We start from the raw sequence: 13,082 nt of genomic DNA, 5'->3' as shown, positions 1-13,082 counted from the left end.
GTCCGCCTCTGAAAAAACTTGGCGTTTGGATTTCCCGGCAAACGTTGATTTTCGTGACGTCGCGTGCGGGACGCCTCCCTCTGAATCCTACGTCAGCGCTGGTTTGTTTGAGAAAACGACCTGGTGGTTTTCTGCAAATTTCTTCAATGTTATCGCGTAATTATTAAAATGGTTAACAGATGTATCGTAGGAGGGTGTAGCAACGCCAATCTTGATGGGATTAGTACTCATCGCTTGCCAGCTCTTCCTTGTTGCGCCAGCAGTGGCCAGCAAACTGTAAGCTTCTCTCCCGGATGGTTGCTAATATGGGGGGAATAAATCCATATAGTTCTTTATTTGTTAGATGGTCTTCCCAGAAGATATTTAAAGCTGTTCTTAACATTCTTGTAAAGGCACCGTCGAGTGAAGATTGGAGTTTGGAGGTAAGTGTCCAGGTAGTTGACCCATAAACCAGGATAGATTCAATGGTGGCTCTGAAGAAGTTACGTTTTACACTACCGTTCAAAAGTTTGGGGTCACTCTGAAATGTCCTTATTTTTGAAAGAAAAGCACTGTTCTTTTCAATGAAGATCACTTTAAACTAATCAGAAATCCACTCTATACATTGCTAATGTGGTAAATGACTATTCTAGCTGCAAATGTGTGGTTTTTGGTGCAATATCTCCATAGGTGTATAGAGGCCCATTTCCAGCAACTCTCACTCCAGTGTTCTAATGGTACAATGTGTTTGCTCATTGCCTCAGAAGGCTAATGGATGATTAGAAAACCCTTGTACAATCATGTTAGCACAGCTGAAAACAGTTGAGCTCTTTAGAGAAGCTATAAAACTGACCTTCCTTTGAGCAGATTGAGTTTCTGGAGCATCACATTTGTGGGGTCGATTAAATGCTCAAAATGGCCAGAAAAATGTCTTGACTATATTTTCTATTCATTTTACAACTTATGGTGGTAAATAAAAGTGTGACTTTTCATGGAAAACACAAAATTGTCTGGGTGACCCCAAACTTTTGAACGGCAGTGTATCTGTGAATAGAACAGGTAAAGTGTGTCTTTTTCTTCACGCTCAAACAAACATGCGTCCAGGATGCGTGTCGTCATGTGGCAGCCTGCAACTGCAAACATCAGACTGAAAGCTCACTGGACTGGTCCAGCTTCCAGTCAGAAGATGTTTACAAATGCCCCACTACCCAAGTCTCCTTTTTTTTTTCCAACTTCAAAACCCACGAGTCTGCGTGTCATATCACTCTGACTTCCTGGAAAACAGGAAATACTCTCGCCGGTGACCCTTGGTTGCTTCTTCTGACTGAAAAATACACATACGTGTTTGTTAGTCACTGTGAATTGTTTTATGTATTAGGAATATCATCATTGTGATTCTGGTCTTGAGTTTACTTTCCAACTAGTCCTGTGAAGATAAGTAAATTTTAAAAAATTTAAATTTGACTTGACGTGTGCATACTTTATTGTGGAGCTGCCATGTCAAGAAATATATCCTTTAATACAGAACAAAAACATTTACTGCCTTCAAAGCAATTTACAGTTGTGTGCAGAAGTTTACACACACACACATTCAACTTTTCCACATTGTGTCGTGTTACAACCCGGAACTGAAATGTGATTTTTTATTTATTTATTTATTTATTTATTTGTGTGTCTCATCAAGCAACACAAAATCTAACACTGCTTATTACCTAAGAATACCATTTTCACAGTAAAGCATGGTGGTGGTTAGGGTGCATCAGTTGCCCTCACTTTCATAAAATCTGATGCGTTTTTGTTTGGGTGTTCCTTTTCACCCATAAAGACATCCTGTAAAATTTTTTGACCATATTCAAAAGTCTAATGGTGGCACCATGAGGTTCATTTTTGCCAAAAAACGCTTATTTTATGTTTTCGCGTAAGCAGCGCTCGAAACTAACGGTGTCCTGATGTCCCGGGGACCATAAAAAATGTCATCGGGACACAAAATTATCATATCTGGGACAATCCCGGGATAATGGAAAAAAATAGATCTAGAAAAAAAGTTCTACATTAATATTATTTACAAAGCCGTAACACATACGTAGACATTCACCTAATTTGTCAATTTTAATTTTAAAACGTGAGCAGCGAAAAATACATTAGTAGCTACACTTTCGATGCACCTGCATCCGTAGGCCACAGAGCAGCGCATTCTGTTCTAGAATCTTCGGCTGGTGTCCGCATTATATGGACTTGGAATGGAATTGCTACCGCACACGCTGCGCCGACTCTTGCCAGAACAAAAATGCTGAAGTGGTTGAAGCGGACCGACCGCGGGGAAGAAACTGAAAGCCCAGACATAACGTCTCCGGGACCTTCAGGATCCAAAGTGTCATCGCCTGGTCTGCAGGTAACGCTAGCAACTGAATGAACTTAATGAACACTGTTAGACACGTTATAAAATACAACAGGAATGATGTGGATGATATTGACGGAAGATACCGTTCAACAGAATAAGTGAGTTTTCTTGGTGTCTTTCTAGTTCAGAAAGTTTAGTCAGTCAGCAGCACAACTAGGCTAGGACCTGGCACTATGCTGATGTTGCTAACATTTGCACCCACGTTTCGGCAGCGAAAGTTCATAAAAATGGATAACGGTCTCATCTCATCTCATTATCTCTAGCCGCTTTATCCTTTTCTACAGGGTCACAGGCAAGCTGGAGCCTATCCCAGCTGACTATGGGCGAAAGGCGGGGTACACCCTGGACAAGTCGCCAGGTCATCACAGGGCTATGGATAACGGTAATGGTGAAAATGATAAGTTGGCCTTATAAGTGCCAACAGATATTCAAGGTATAAGTAGATGAAATGAACATAAAAGGGGTCTTATTTTCAACTAAAGTGTACTGCAGATGTAGGGAGTTGAAACATTTTCTGAATGAGCTAGTTGGCCCCTTTAAATAAACGGGTATCTATTCATACAGTGAGATCGCCAAAGTTTAATAAACTGAAAATGCAATAACTGTAATTTTGAAGTAGATGATGTATAGGACATGTGTCGCTTGTGTCTTGTGACTTATTGTAAAAATGATATAAAGGGTTCAAAATCGCATAGTTACAAATATAATAGTAACTTCATATGATAATATTAACCACTGGTTATTTCAGAGAGGAAAAAAATGGGGACACTATTGCTTCCATTCGGGACAATACAACACTGAATTCGGGACCACTGGGGGACACAAAGAAAAAAAGTTAATTTCGAGCCCTGCGTGTAAGGTTTAAATCACAATGTTGGACTCCATTTATTGATTTCTTGTGAGCCAGAGATCATGTTAAGAACCTTTGCAAGGGATTGAGAAGCATTAATGTGATTCATAATAAACTCAACAAAAAATAAAAACTTTACACTCGTTTCAAAGTCAATAATTTGAACATTTTGGAAAATAGGTTTGAAATAACGATTGTATTCAATTATCTTGTCATTAAAGATGCTATAGCATACAGATCATGTTTGTCATGGAATCGGTTCCACCGGAAATGCGACGACAATGTCCATGATCAAAAACTGTGAGTCACAACTTGATGCAGAGCAGATCGCAGGCGATTTCGAATGGTTTGGGCAGTCACTCGACCTCCAAACAATTCATTCCCAGTGGATGTGGCAGTGACAAACCGATTACGCAAATGACGTAAGACAATCTGTCGGTCTTCTGCGTGTGACGTCACACGTGGTTGACCAGGACGGGGGCGGTCGGCTGTGGTGCCAGTTTGATGGAGACGTGTCTGGAGATTATGGATGGTCTGTCGACTGCATCCCATAACCCTCGCAACGTCAGTGACGGATGTTCCCGTATTCAGCATGCCAATGGCACGTTCACGCTGAATGTTTGACAGTCGTGGCATTGCAAATTAACGAATAATTAACCATAAAACCTTGTTTTTCTGAGATGACACTCTACTCTGCTACCGTGAGATCAATTGCACGTGTATCAATAGGTCACGTCACGTGGAAACGTGATTTTAGCGTGCAGTGCTCTCGCACGTGCTACGTAGGCCCGACCAGTAGAATGAATGTGTGACGTAATGCCCTTGACAATGCATTTAACCATAATCACAAGAACTCTTTCAAGAAAAGTTTCTAAACACTATTTGAAAAATAATGAGTGTCAAGTTTTTATTTTTGCTGAGTATACATTTGTATTGTTTAAAAGTAGTTGAACAATGATTCAATGAACAGCTAAAACTCAAACGGTGCTTGATAATGTATTTAGAATATGTACTAAAAATGTGTATCTAAGATATTTGGTATACTCTGTAAGGTGCCATAATGTTTCATGAAAAGTGATCGAAATTTTGTCATAAAAGTCATAAAATAGCAGCTTTTTCCATAACTTTGAGCTCCTGGTGCCACCATTAAACTTTTGAATTTTGTCAAAATATTTCACCCAGTGGGCAGCACGGTGGTGTAGTGGTTAGCGCTGTCGCCTCACACCAAGAAGGTCCGGGTTCGAGCCCCGGGGCCGGCGAGGGCCTTTCTGTGTGGAGTTTGCATGTTCTCCGCGTGGGTTTCCTCCGGGTGCTCCGGTTTCCCCCACAGTCCAAAGACATGCAGGTTAGGTTAACTGGTGACTCTAAATTGACCGTAGGTGTGAATGTGAGTGTGAATGGTTGTCTGTGTCTATGTGTCAGCCCTGTGATGACCTGGCGACTTGTCCAGGGTGTACCCCGCCTTTCGCCCATAGTCAGCTGGGATAGGCTCCAGCTTGCCTGCGACCCTGTAGAACAGGATAAAGCGGCTAGAGATAATGAGATGAGATGAGATTTCACTCGGTGTGTTTTCTTACCAAAAGGAACATAAAAACAAAAACGCATCATGATCGGAGGAACTTTTCATTTTTAGGGGGCAACTGATGCACCCTAGTGGTGGTAGTGTTATATTATTATCGAATCTTTGAATCAGCAGGGACTGGGAAACTGGTCAGGGTTGACAGCAAGATGGATGGATGCAAAGGCAACCCCTTTATCGTCAGTGTCTGTCACTTGATTAAACATTGTTTGAGAGTTAACTGGATCAATGTGGTTCAATCTAAAAAGCAGGCTTTCTGGAAGTCATTTAGCCCAAATTTATGAAATCTACATGGCGATATTCAGCACATGTATGATGTTCAGGTGAGTCCTCACAGGAAGGAAGCAAAAGGCGAAACCGCCCTTGTTTTGTGAAACATGATTAACAAAATGGTTGTGTCGCACCATATATATATTCGACAGCATATATTTCAGAAGAAGTCAGGGGGAAAAGTGCTAATAAATATTTAAAGGTGATGACTGCAAAGTCAACTGAAATTTTCAAATCTTTTTTTAATTGTGCATGATATTTTCATATGTCTTGCAAGAACAATACCATGCGGACGAGATGTGATCATTTTTGATATCCTGAGGGTCGCGTTTCTCCATTTTTGGGACCTCATGAGGTAAACAGTACGGCCCTATGGCAACAGCCAAACACGAAAAGCGTTGACTAATTAGCATAACTATGGAACAATGTCACACCAAGATGGCGATGCATGGAAAACATCGTGACTCTGCATCAACCTCAGAGAGTTTTGAGTCGGAGGGATGTCATTTGTGGTTGACATTTGCGAACAGATCGGTGAACCATCCATTATCTGTAGCCGCTTATCCTGTTCTACAGGGTCGCAGGCAAGCTGGAGCCTATCCCAGCTGACTACGGGCGAAAGGCGGGGTACACCCTGGACAAGTCGCCAGGTCATCACAGGGCTGACACATAGACACAGACAACCATTCACACTCACATTCACACCTACGGTCAATTTAGAGTCACCAGTTAACCTAACCTGCATGTCTTTGGACTGTGGGGGAAACCATGCAAACTCCACACAGAAAGGCCGGCTGCTGGGCTCGAACCCAGGACCTTCTTGCTGTGAGGCGACGGTGCTAACCACTACACCACCGATCTGTGAAACAAAAGACAAATATATCTTTTCTCTGTTGCTGCTTTTTGTGTTATCATTTCTTTCTCTGTAAGATCAAAACATTAGGTGTAGAACTCCATACTCGCTACCGTAGAGCAGGGCTTTGAACCGGAATTTTTTTCCTATTGGTTCGTTCCGAACAGAAACGGAATTTTAACGTTTCCGGTTTTGGGTTCCACCATTAAATAGACGTTCCCGAACCGGTTAGAACAAAAAAATTTCGTTCCCGGAACGGTTAATTACGTTCCCTGTCAGCTGTTTAACAAATGGCTATAAAATTATGTCTCTGTCTCATCCAGCTTAAGCCAAATGTAGGCTAATTCTATTACAACCTTCATTAAATAAGACAAGAAATAATTCAAAACAATTATTATTTCAAATGTTGGCGATTTGGATTCTCAGTATGTCTTCCCAGCTACACAAACAGAAAAAGTGCCAAAAATGAAAGAGAATTCGTTTAGTGTGTTACCAAAGGCTAGTCAGGCCCTATAGAGGGCTACCGCATGACGTCACCGCGCCGCGAGAGTTTGTTAGGCGCCATATTGGAAGTACACATCTATGCAAGTACATACATTCATAAAACAAACTACACCTGAAATGTAGCCAGGGCCGGTTCTGCCCTAATCTGGGCCCGGGTGCAACATCGCGCAACCCCCCCCCCAAAAAAAACCACCAGTCTAAATCAGGACAACCATCACATAACTATAACTATAAACATTTTATATCAACTACTTTAACTAAATGGGCTATAATAAATAAGCCTGCAGGCAGCCACGGCGGGCTGCCTCAGAAAAGTAACCATTCAATAACACAACTGAAAGCCTGCAGCCATGGCGGGCTGCCTTAAAAAGTAACCATTTGTCCTACCTTAAAACTCGTTTTGCATTTTCTGCCTCCTTTTTTGTATTTTCGACCCTCCGTTTATTTTCTTTCCTTTTCTGAAAACCCGATTTGTGTCCAGGCATTTTGTTCTGCTACCAACGAACTAACTCGTCAGGTCTCGTCTCTCGAGCCCGCGATGATTCCCGTGGGAAGGGCAACAACTGATACATTTTTACAAACAGCCAATAGGGAGGTTGCAACGTTCAGACTCTTCTTTGCTCAGACACTCAGTAATTCACCTAGTATTCACTAGTAGTCCACCTTCCCGCTCTCTCCATTCAATCAGCGAACGTCACACAGGAAGTGAACCCCAGCGGGTCATAGAAACTTCCGCAGGAGAAGAATGACTATTTGTAGGCTACAGAAACTTTGAGGAACGAAATAAAAACCGGTATTAACCGGTTAGCATTATTTTTAATAAGCGTTTCTGTTCCGGAACATAAAAAATAATAAAGTTTCTGGTTTCGTTTCTGTTCCATGTGAAATAGAAAAAGTTCCCGGTTTTCGTTTTCGTTCCTTGAACCGGTTCAAAGCCCTGCCGTAGAGTCCTGCTCATGCATTTTTAGGCTAAGATAGCTAAGAGCTAGCTAGAGTGACTATCTTGTAGTACACTCATTGGAACCGAGTCCGCCATGTTTACCCATGCTGACTTATTCATCTCATTATCTCTAGCCGCTTTATCCTGTTCTACAGGGTCGCAGGCAAGCTGGAGCCTATCCCAGCTGACTACGGGCGAAAGGCGGGGTACACCCTGGACAAGTCGCCAGGTCATCACAGGGCTGACACATAGACACAGACAACCATTCACACTCACATTCACACCTACGGTCAATTTAGAGTCACCAGTTAACCTAACCTGCATGTCTTTGGGCTGTGGGGGAAACCGGAGCACCCGGAGGAAACCCACGCGGACACGGGGAGAACATGCAAACTCCACACAGAAAGGCCCTCGCCGGCCACAGGGCTCGAACCCGGACCTTCTTGCTGTGAGGCGACAGCGCTAACCACTACACCACCGTGCCGCCCCATGCTGACTCGTTTTGGTTAAAGGTAGGTCAAACCAGCCCCATGGTGGTCATGTTGCTCATTTGCCCAAATCATAAAATGCGGGACTCTTTTTATCTCGGCAAACTGTTTACACACAGGATACAAGGTGTGTGCAGCAACAGAACATCTCGAAACTCTAACAGCAATCAAAATAGAACGTTTTGCCCAGAATTCAACTTTGCACTCAGAACCTTTAACAGATGTGTCCCTAATGTCATTTTCCTTGCAACGGGGTTTAGAAAGGGTTTTATTCAAAGACTGACTGTGTGTTGTAGCTACTTACTTGTTCAGGCTGACTTTTCACCTCGCGTGCCCTTCACTACTGAGTCTCGTGCATTCAGTACTTTTGTGAATAAAACAAGTCAAGCCATCAGGGCATGAGATGCACGTGCACTCTACCACAAACAGTCTGGGAAAGTATTTGGTGATAAACAGATTTATTATAATAACTAAAGCATTAAGCTTTTTACTAAAAGGTCTTGTTTTCCTAAACTGCCAACAATAATTTGCATGTCGTACTTACTTTTACAGGTTGAAAGAATAAAACAGCATTAGTTTCCTTGACTTTTCATCTTGCACGTCCTTCAGTCAGTACTGCTGATTTTTCCTGAACCTCATGCATGCTCGGTCATGTCATTGCAAGCAGACAATCAGGACAGAAAGCACTGGACATGCGCAAGCAAGTTGACCTTCATGGCATTATTCAAGTTTTCTCCTCTCTGTCACTTGGTGACGTCACTTTTGTGTTTTCATGATGTAACACTCGAGGCAGGGTTTCAGCACTGGACTGAACCGGTACTGTCTAAGTTCTTTCTCTCACTGATCCGGGAATCTGATCATCAGTGCACATCATTTCCACTGCTTGGAGACAGCAAGTGCAAGGTTGCCAGATTGGACAGTTTAAAACTCCGTTCAATCAATTTTAAAGGGCATATTCTGGACCAATTTTGAGTTTTTTTATATGAAAGTATGTCCCTTTATACACTTATCCAGAAGGGTAATTTTGCACAAGGTCATCTGTCTACAGCAGAAAAAAAATAAAACGTGTCTGGAAAAATCCCAAGGGAGTCTGGAGCCAGATTCGTGACGTTACCTGCGGAAGCGCCAGCAGGCTGTGTGAACTTTGCACGGTTTCAGTGCACAGCCTGTGTAGACCAAGCGCTCCCATTTCTCTCTCATTGTCCGGTCTTTTGGGAAACGATGAGTACTAATCCCATCAAGATTGGTGTTGCTACACCCTCCTACGATACGTCTGTTAACCATTTTAATAATTACGCGATAACGTTGAAGAAATTTGCAGAAAACCACCAGGTCGTTTTCTCATAAACAAACCAGCGCTGACGTAGGATTCAGAGGGAGGTGTCCCGCACGCGACGTCATGAAAATCGATGTTTGCCGGGAAATTCAAATGCCAAGTTTTTTCAGAGGCGGACCAATTCGCCTCAAATGGCTTGATTTCAACTGAATTTTTCTGGTATTGCGCAAGGTAAAAAAAATTGCAGAGAATGCAGAATGTGACAGATATTTGACCAAAGTTTAATATAAAATAGGAGAATTCCACTGATCTTGCTCTTGAATTTACCCGTGATATGCACTTTAAACCAGGCAGCATAATCCAGATCAGACTTATAGCTGAAAGAAAGGCAAATAAATCTTCCTTATGGAACCGTTTTCATTTCAGTTTTTAAAATTTTTAAATCCGGAGCAATCATTTGTGGGATTTATCATGATTTCCATCCAACAGAGCAAACAGGGTGCATTCATATTCTCTTTTGTGGTCAGTTTGTGTGTTCAGTTTAAATGCAAATAAATAAAAATGTACCTGTCCGAAGTAACTGGACTATATTATAAAAACGTAGTATACTGAGAGTTGAACTACAGCATCCTGTATGTATGGAGATTGTTGATGCAGTAGATAAAAAATCAAAATCAACAGTGTAAAATTTGCAGACTAAATGACAAAGAACTTAATCAATTAGAAAGAACCATTTTTGGGGTGTTAATAGATTTGAACAGGTTGAAACAGGGGAAGCCATGGTTAGAGAAGCAGCTTTGAGACCAAAAGGTCACCGGTTTGATTCCCTGCACCAGCAAGAATGGCTGAAGTGCCCTTGAGCAAGGCACCTAACCTCCACCTGCTCTGGGTATGTTGTACGTCGCTCTGGATAAGCGTGTCTGATAAATGCCTGTAATGTAATATAATGTACACACACACGCACGCATTTTATAAGCTAGGGCCTTGGTGTAAACAAAATATCTATGCAAATATGCTCTACCATAGTAACAACATACCTGTTGGTCCAAGTAGTTTACCATGAACTCTGGTCATTTTTGCTTCAGTACCTGACCTTAGACTGCTACCCCATCATGTCATGACCTGTCTAGTGTTTCTGAGACCTCAGGGCCTGGTGTGAAGTTAACCACTAGAAACAGATGCCTTATGTGATGCAGTGGGAAAGAACACATCTGTCCTGGTGGAGTTTAGATATAGTCTACTAAAGCTGGGTGTTCATGTACTTGTTTTTTTCAGATATGTTTCTGTCATATCTCCTCCTTCTTTTGGCTGCTCCCATTAGGGGTCACCACAGCAGATCTGTTCCACATATTTGATTTGGCATCGGTTTTACACCAGATGCCCTTCCTTGGGATTGGCACTAAGTATACACTGGTTTGTGCAACCCTAGTGGCTGGGTATTTTACCTCATCTGCATGTCTTTGGACTACAGTTGTGTTCAAAATAATAGCAGTGTGTTTAAAAACGTGAGTAAAGCTCAAAATCCTTATAATAGTTTTTATTTCCATGCATTGGGAACACTGCACATTATATTCTACATCAAAACATGAAGAAAAATGTATGAATATTTTAATTACTTTACAGAAAATGAAGAAAAATGAACATTGGGCTGTTCAAAAAAATAGCAGTGTCTGCATTTTTCATTACAAACTCCAAATATTTACTGTATAAACTGAAAAAATCTTAAGGATTTAGTATTCCTGTGAATCACTAAACTAATATTTAGTTGTATAACCACGGTTTCTGAGAACTTCTGGCACCTGTGAACAGGTATTCCAGCCCAGGATGATTTGACAACATTCCACAGTTCCTCTGCATTTCTTGGTTTTGCCTCAGAAACAGCATTGTTGATGTCACCCCACAAGTTTTCTATCGGATTAAGATCCGGGGATTGGGCTGGCCACTCCATAACTTTCATTTTGTTGGTCTTGAACCCTGATGCTGCTCGCTTACTGGTGTGTTTTTGTTGTCTTGTTGAAACACCCATTTCAAGGGCATTTCCTCTTCAGCATAAGGCAACATGACCTCTTCAAGTATTTTGATATATGCAAACTGATCCATGATCCCTGGTATGCGATAAATAGGCCCAACACCATAGTAAGAGAAACATTCCCATATCATGATGCTTGCACCACCATGCTTCACTGTCTTCAGAGTGTACTGTGGCTTGAATTCAGTGTTTGGGGGTCGTCTGAAGAACTGTCTGCGGCTCTTGGACCCAAAAAGAACAATTTTACTTTCATCAGTCCACAAAATGTTTTTCCATTTCTCTTTAGGCCAGTCGATGCGTTCTTTGGCAAATTGTATCCTCTTCAGCACGTCTTTTTTTTAACAGTGGAACTTTGCGGGGGCTTCTTGCCGATAGATTAGCTTCACACAGGCATCTTCTAATTGTCACAGTACTCACAGGTAACTTCAGACCGTCTTTGATCACCCTGGAGCTGATCATTGGCTGAGTCTTTGCCATTCTGGCTATTCTTCGATCCATTCGAATGGTAGTCTTCCGTTTTCTTCCACATCTCTCTGGTTTTGCTGTCCATTTTAAAGCACTGGATATCATTTTAGCTGAGCAGCTCATCATTTTCTGCACTTCTTTACAGTATACGTTTTCCCCTCTCCAATCAACGTTTTAATCAAAGCACGTTGTTCTTCTGAACAATGTCTGGAACGACCCATGTTTCTCAGGTTTTCAGAGAGAAATGGATGTACAACATGTGCTGGCTTCATCCTTAAATTAGGGCCACCTGACTGACATCTGTTTTTTCACAGAATGAATGACCTCACTAATTGAACTCCACACTGCTATTATTTTGAACACGTCCCTTTCACTTAATTATTCGATTACACAGACTCAGGAGCATGCATATCATGAATGTTGGGTCTGTTGGTTTTCTATGACTCTACTACACCTACTGGTAAATTATTTGCCATGTAGTATTATAATTTCCATCAAAAACAGTGATTGATCTGGTTAGTCGTGTTGGACTGCTATTATTTTGAACACAAGTGTATAAGGGAAAACCAGAGCACCTGGAGGAAACCCATGCAGATACGGGGAGAACATGCAAACTCCATACAGAAAGGCCCTCATTGGACATGAGGTTTGAACCTCGAACCTTCTTGCTGTGAGGCAACATCAACATGCATCCCATATGTTTCTGCCATATATTCCGTATATATTCATCACCATTTGGTTTGCAGAGAATATTGTTTTAAATGGTTATTTTGGCTCCCTGAAGCAGCCCAAAAAACACACACGTGATATTAGGTGACAATTTCAGGGTGCAATGCATGCTCATGGCCACAAGACGGCGTGAGGAGCGCGTTTGAAAGAACTACAGTATTGTAACTGGTTATTAGATCTGTAGTATGAGATTACTAGAGTATTCAAAGTCATCCAAGTGTTCCGAACTGTTTATCCCAGTGAAGAAATGCCTAGTCTGTGAATATGTAAATTAAAAACGCCCCCAACCCTCCACACTCATTTGAGTTGCATGGCCTCCATCTGTTTATTGGAACCAGTGGCTTTCCCTTTCTTATTTCAAGACTTCCATAAACTGTTAAAGTAAAAAAAACAATGTACAGGAGATTTCTGTTGTCCCTCAAGGTTCAATATACAATTCTTAAACAGTATGAGAAAATGTAAATCACTATTCTCAGGAAGGAAGTGTAAAATCCTTAATTATTTTAATCCATGGTTCTTAATTTATGGTCCATGAACAATAGTCGATAGTTAGGCCTATTAATCTGCTTGATGGGTCACTTGAATTGTATGGGTTTAATCCAAACCTTAATAACTCAGAAAGAAGTCGGCCTGTTAATAATGTCAATTTGGACCTAATGAGTGAAAAGTTCAGAAATAAAATTATACAGTTCACAGTATTTGGATAATTGGATTTGGAA

Source organism: Neoarius graeffei, chromosome 18 (assembly GCF_027579695.1).
Source record: "Neoarius graeffei isolate fNeoGra1 chromosome 18, fNeoGra1.pri, whole genome shotgun sequence".
Classification (NCBI taxonomy): Eukaryota; Metazoa; Chordata; class Actinopteri; order Siluriformes; family Ariidae; genus Neoarius; species Neoarius graeffei.
The sequence above is the reverse complement of the archived record's forward strand: the minus strand, read 5'-3'. Positions refer to the sequence as shown.